We start from the raw sequence: 6,918 nt of genomic DNA on the forward strand, positions 1-6,918 counted from the left end.
ATGGAACGTCAACAAAATGGCGTTCCTTGTATAGGGGTGGGATGAAACTCCAGCCTCATTGAAACCAGCAGGTTAATCCCGAGAATTGAGATTTAACTACCGTGGTGTATAAAGGTTGGATATTTTTTATTTACTTTTTACTTTTATTTAACTAGGGTTAACTACTGTGGCGTCTACAGGTTGGATATTTTTATTTAATTTTTTTATTTAACCTTTATTTAACTAGGCATATCAGATATTAACCTGATATTAATGCCTGGCAACACTTCCATAGTCTACAGTGGTGGAAAAAGTACCCAATTTTCATACTTGAGTGAAAATACCTTAATAGAAAATGACTCAGGTAAAAGTGAAAGTCTCCCAATAAAATACTACTTGAGTAAAAGTCAAAAAGTTATTTGTTTTAAATATACTTAAGTATCAAAAGGACCGAAGACAGCCTTTAAACAAAGTTACTTTTTAACATGTTTTTCATGTGTTTTTCAACTGTTTTACTTTTGTTAAATAATTTGTACACATTTTAAAGGCTTTTACAGAATTGGATGTTTTTTACAAGAAAAATTACTTTTATTCATGGTTGTTTCTATTGTTTTTAACAACATGTACTTAATTTTTAAAAAATGTAATACTCGAATGCTGTTTTATGATTTTATGACGTTTTTATGTGTATAAACGATGTAAACGAAAATGAGCTGTTTTTAAAGGAAATTGATCAATAAAAACTTTCCAAAAGAAAAAAAAGTATCAAAAGTAAATGTACTTCCTAAAATATACTTAAGTAGCAAAGGTAAAAGTACAATTATAAATCATTTCAAATGCCTTATATTTAGCAAACAGCACATTTTTTTAGTTTTTTAAAATTTGCAGATAGCCAGGTGCACACTCCAACACTCAGACTTAATTTACAGTCCGCCAGATCAGATGCAGTAGGGATGACCAGGGAATTTGTCTTCAAATGCGTGAATTAGACCATGTTCCTGTCCTGCTAAGCATTCAACATGTAACGAGTACTTTTGGGTGTCAGGGAAATTGTATGGAGTAGAAAGTACATTATTTAGGCATGTAAGTGCAGTAAAAGTAAAAGTTGTCAAAAATATAAAATATAATATAAAATGATATAAAATATCAGAAAAATATATATTATTTAACTACAGCCGACTCCAGACTGTATATTATGTTGCTGATTGAGGGAACTGTCCTAAATCTGTAAGCAATCACGCTGAAGCGAGCCTAATAGTGATAACTGTGAACCTCTTTTGGTCAATTACGTTGTCGTCCCCGCAGGACTCGTCCACCCAAATTTCCGGTTTCCACTAGTTACCACAAACACAAAGACAAATTGAACAAATTCTTGAACATTTTTTGTTGTTGCTTTTTAGTCTTAATTTAAGGTTAGGATTAGGCATAAAGTAAACAGTGTGGTTAGGGTTGAGGTTAAATTTAAAATCAGATTTTAAAAAGAGAAATTGTAGAAATGGGCGGGTCTTATGACTTTTGGGCTGTGATACCTAGTGACGACCCCAGTTTCCTCCACTGGAAAGCAAAACATATATACAGTACCAGTCAAAAGTTTGGACACATCTACTCATTCAAGGGGTTTTCTTTATTTTACATTGTAGAATAATAGTGATGACATCAAAACTATAGAATAACACATGTAGTAACCAAAAAAGTGAAGAAATCAAAATATATTTTAGATTCTTCAAAGTAGCCACGTTTTGCCTTGATGACAGCTTTGCAAACTCTTGGCATTCTCTCAACCAGCTTCATGAGGAATGCTTTTCCAACAGTCTTTAAGGAGTTCCCACATATGTAGAGCACTTGTTGGCTGCTTTTCCTTCACTCTGCGGTCCAACTCATCCCAAACCATCTCAATTGTGTTGAGGTCAGGTGATTGTGGAGGCCAGGTCATGTGATGCAGCACTCCATCCCTCTCCATCACAGGCTGGAGGTGTGTTTTGGGTCATTTTCCAGTGGAAAAACAAATTATAGTCCCACTAAGCGCAAATGATAGTCCCACTAAGCGCAGATCGGATGGCGTATCACTGCAGAATGCTGGGGTAGCCATGCTGGTTAAGTGTGCCTTGAATTCTAAATAAATCACAGACAGTGTCATCAGCAAAGTACCCCCAAACCATCACACCTCCTCCTCCATGCTTCACGGTGGGAACCACACATGCAGAGATCACCTACTTTGCGTCTCACTGGAACCAAAAATCTCAAATTTGGATTCATCAGACAAAAGGATAGATTTCCACCGGTCTAATGTCCATTGCTCATGTTTCATGGCGCAAGCAAGTCTCTTCTTATTATTGGTGCCCTTTAGTAGTGGTGTCTTTGCAGCAATTCGACCATGATGGCCTGATTCACGCAGTCCCCTCTGAACAGTTGATGTTGAGATGTGTCTGTTACTTGAACTCTGTGAAGCATTTATTTGGGCTGCAGTCTGAGGTGCAGTTAACTCTAATGAACTTATTCTCTGCATCAGAGGTAACTCTGGGTCTTCCTTTCCTGTGGCGGTCCTCATGAGAGCCAGTTTCATCATAGCGCTTGATTTTTTTGCGACTGCACTTAAAGAAACTTTCAAAGTTCTTGAAATGTTCCGTATTGACTGACCTTCATGTCTTAAAGTAATGATGGACTGTCATTTCTCTTTGCTTATATGAGCTGTTCTTGCAATAATATGGACTTGGCCTTTTACCAAATAGGGCTATCTTCTGTATACCACCCCGACCTTGTCGCAACAAACCTGATTGGCTCAAACGCATTAAGAAGGAAAGAAATTACACAAATTACCTTTTAACAAGATGCACCTGTTAATTGAAATGCATTCCAGGTGATTACCTCATGAAGCTGATTGAGATAATTCAAAGCTGTCATCCAGGCAAAGGGTGGCTACTTTGAAGAATCTAAAATCTAAAAATATATTTGGATTTGTTTAACATTTTTTTGTGGTTACTACATGATTCCATATGTGTTATTTGATAGTTTTGATGTCTTCACTATTATTCTACAATTTAGAAAATAGCAAAAAATAAAGAAAAACCCTGGAATGAGTTGGTGTGTCCAAACTTTTGATTGATATTGTATATTTAAGCAATAAAGCCCAAGCGGGTCTTAACTGACTTGCCTAGATAAATAAAAAATATGGCCAATATACCACGGCTAAGGGCTGTTCTTTATGCACGATGCAACGCGGAGTACCACATACCCCTGAGGTGCCTTATTGCTATTATAAACTGGTTACCAATGTAATTAGAACAGTAAAATAACTGTTTTGTCATACCCGTGGTATACAGGCTGATATACCACGGCTGTCAGCCAATCAGCATTCAGCAAATAAAATAATACATTCCACTAGCTAGCTACATCCGTTATGTTACATTGTATTTAGTATCATTAGCCCATTTAACGTAATGTCATGCAACAAATATGTACTCTGGACAATAAGTGAAACCACATTACTTTATACAGCTAACATTATCCTCAATAATTCTAATATTATAGATTAATATATAAGTTTATGATCATATCCTACCTTGGGAATGGTATACATAGAACATTATTTATATTGTCATGTTTATTTACCCATGGTTGTGATTGGAGAGTAGTTGTTGCCTGGACTGGTTGCCTTTGTAAGCATACAGGTATGGGCTACATAGATTCAACCCCAGTTCTGAGTTGGCTGTTGTTTGCAGATCGTTTCATGATGCTCTGAAGAAATTGCTGCTGTACTATTTGTCAGATATTCACAATTTTATGTCAAGTATTTTATTTTTTTCATCAAAGAAGTCAGGCTTCCAAAAGTGGAAGGACATGCGCACCACTCTGTTTTTGTTGTTGTCGTCATTTTAGCAGACCAGAGTTGTAATGCCAGGGTTGTGGGTTCGATTCCCATGGGGGACAAGTATGAAAAATGTAGGCACTCACTACACTAGTGTCCTCCTTATCCAGAGCCACACTTCCTTTGAGCACAAGGGTGCCCTTTTGACATTAACAATGCGCTTTTGACTCATTTTTAAAATGTATTTTATTACGTTTACCTAGGCAAGTCAGTTAAGAACAAATACTTATTTACTTTATTTACTTATTTACTTACTTAATGACAGCCTACATACAGCCTTGATTCTAACCAGGGTGTCTGTAGTGACACCTCTAGCACTGAGATACAGTGCCTTCGACCACTGTGCCACTCGGGAGCCCTGAAGTTAACAATAAAAAATTACAAATTATAGGCCAAGTTAGCTAGCTGGAAAAAGGTATGGCCATATCACACAAGCATTTATTGTGAGACGCTAATACTAACTACATCGTAATATATTGGCAATACATTTCACATACACTGCTATATTGTGTTTGAGTGACTAATGACGACTCCAGATTGAAGGATGCTGCTGACAGTCAAGAATTTTGACAGGTTACCAGTATGGAGCGAGATAGCGGCCAAAAGGTTGAACATATGCATCGTTAAGATCGTAAGAAAGAAAGATCGTAAGTCAATTGTTAAGATTGTATGAAAAGCCATGCATGAAACTTGAAATGTAAACGTTAAATTAGATCTGTAAACGTACAAACCCTATGTTACAACTATGAATGAACATTAACACGTTCAATTCTTACTTTACGCCTCCCTTTACTTGGTTACAGACCTTTTTTGTCAGTAATGCAAAGGACATGAAAGAAATGTAGCTAGTCGAAGCTAGCTAGTCATGTATGCTTTTTCTGTTGATGAGGGGAAACTGCCAAAACTCTGAAAGGTATTATTGTACGCCAGAATTGTGACACAAGATTTGTTCAAGCATAAAATGTTAGCCCGTAATCGTAACATGGTGTTTGTCTGTTCACAGGTGACATTTTCACAAGTGGCTTTTCTTATGATCCTGACAATTTACGTATGGATTTTCTTACGATCCTAACGATACGTACGTTCAACCTTTTGGCAGCTATCTGGCTCCATATACCAGCCAGTGGCCTTCATAGCACCCTATCCTACATTACCATCCTACACTATATATACAAAAGTATGTGGACACCCCTTCAAATTAGTGGATTTGACTATTTCAGCCATACCCGTTGCTGACAGGTGTATAAAATCGAGCAAACAGCCTTGTAATCTCCATAGACAAACAATGGCTGTATAATGGCCTTACTGAAAAGAGCTCAATTTCTGCCCTGCTGGAGCTGCCCCGTCAACTGTAAGTGCTGTTATTGTGAAGTGGAAACCTTTAGAAGCAACAACGGCTCAGCCGCGAGTGCTGAAGCACGTATCGCATAGAAATTATCTGTCCTCAGTTGCAACACTCACTACCAAGTTCCAAACTGCATCTGGAAGCAATGTCAGCACAAGCACTGTTTGTTGGAAGCTTCATTAAATGTGATTCCATGGTAGAGCTGCCACACACAAGCCTCACCATGCACAATGCCAAGTGTCGGCTGGCGTGGTGTAAAGCTTGGCGCTATTGGACTCTGGAGCAGAGGAAATGCGTTCTCTGGAGTGATGAGTCACGCTTCACCATCTGGCAGCCCAATGGACATATCTGGGTTTAGCGGATGCCAGGAGAACTGAAAGCATAGTGCCAACCGTATAGTTTGGTGGAGGAGGAATAGCGGTCTGGGGCTGTTTTTCATGGTTCGGGCTATGGCCCTTAGTTCCAGTGAAGGCAAATCTTAACGCACAACATACAACGACATTCTAGACAATTCTGTGCTTTCAACTTCGTTGAAACAGTTTTTGGAAGGTCCTTTCCTGTTCCAGTATGACGATGCCCCAGTGCAAAAAGCAAAGTCTATACAGAAATGGTTTGACCCGATTGGTGTGGAAGAACTTAACTGGCCTGCACACAGAGCCCTGAACTCAACCCCATCAAACACCTTTGGGATTAATTTGAACGCCGCCTGCGAGCCAGGCCTAATTGCCTAACATCAGTGCCCAACCTCACTAATGCTCTTGTGGCTGAATGGAAGCAAGTCTGTGTAGCAATGTTCCAATATCTAGAGGAAAGCCTTCTCAGAAGAGTAGAGGCTGTTCTAGCAGCAAATGAATGACATGCTCGACAAGCAGGTGTCCACATACTTTTGGTCATGTAGTGTATCACCACTAGTTTGCACAGCTTATCGATATCTTGCCTACTGGAACCTATGAACCTTGTCAGTGAGGTTAGTTTGCTAATGTAAATGGCACGAACATGGCTAGCGTACTGTTAGGCTAACTAACTAGCTCGCTAGCTAGCTACAATTATTTACAGTGCCTTGCGAAAGTATTCGGCCCCCTTGAACTTTGCGACCTTTTGCCACATTTCAGGCTTCAAACATAAAGATATAAAACTGTATTTTTTTGTGAAGAATCAACAACAAGTGGGACACAATCATGAAGTGGAACGACATTTATTGGATATTTCAAACTTTTTTAACAAATCAAAAACTGAAAAATTGGGCGTGCAAAATTATTCAGCCCCTTTACTTTCAGTGCAGCAGACTCTCTCCAGAAGTTCAGTGAGGATCTCTGAATGATCCAATGTTGACCTAAATGACTAATGATGATAAATACAATCCACCTGTGTGTAATCAAGTCTCCGTATAAATGCACCTGCACTGTGATAGTCTCAGAGGTCCGTTAAAAGCGCAGAGAGCATCATGAAGAACAAGGAACACACCAGGCAGGTCCGAGATACTGTTGTGAAGAAGTTTAAAGCCGGATTTGGATACAAAAAGATTTCCCAAGCTTTAAACATCCCAAGGAGCACTGTGCAAGCGATAATATTGAAATGGAAGGAGTATCAGACCACTGCAAATCTACCAAGACCTGGCCGTCCCTCTAAACTTTCAACTTTTTGTTTAACGTTTGCCACAAGCCACCTGGGAGACACACCAAACATGTGGAAGAAGGTGCTCTGGTCAGATGAAACCAAAATTGAACTT

This window comes from Oncorhynchus mykiss, chromosome Y, assembly GCF_013265735.2.
Source record: "Oncorhynchus mykiss isolate Arlee chromosome Y, USDA_OmykA_1.1, whole genome shotgun sequence".
Taxonomy (NCBI): Eukaryota; Metazoa; Chordata; class Actinopteri; order Salmoniformes; family Salmonidae; genus Oncorhynchus; species Oncorhynchus mykiss.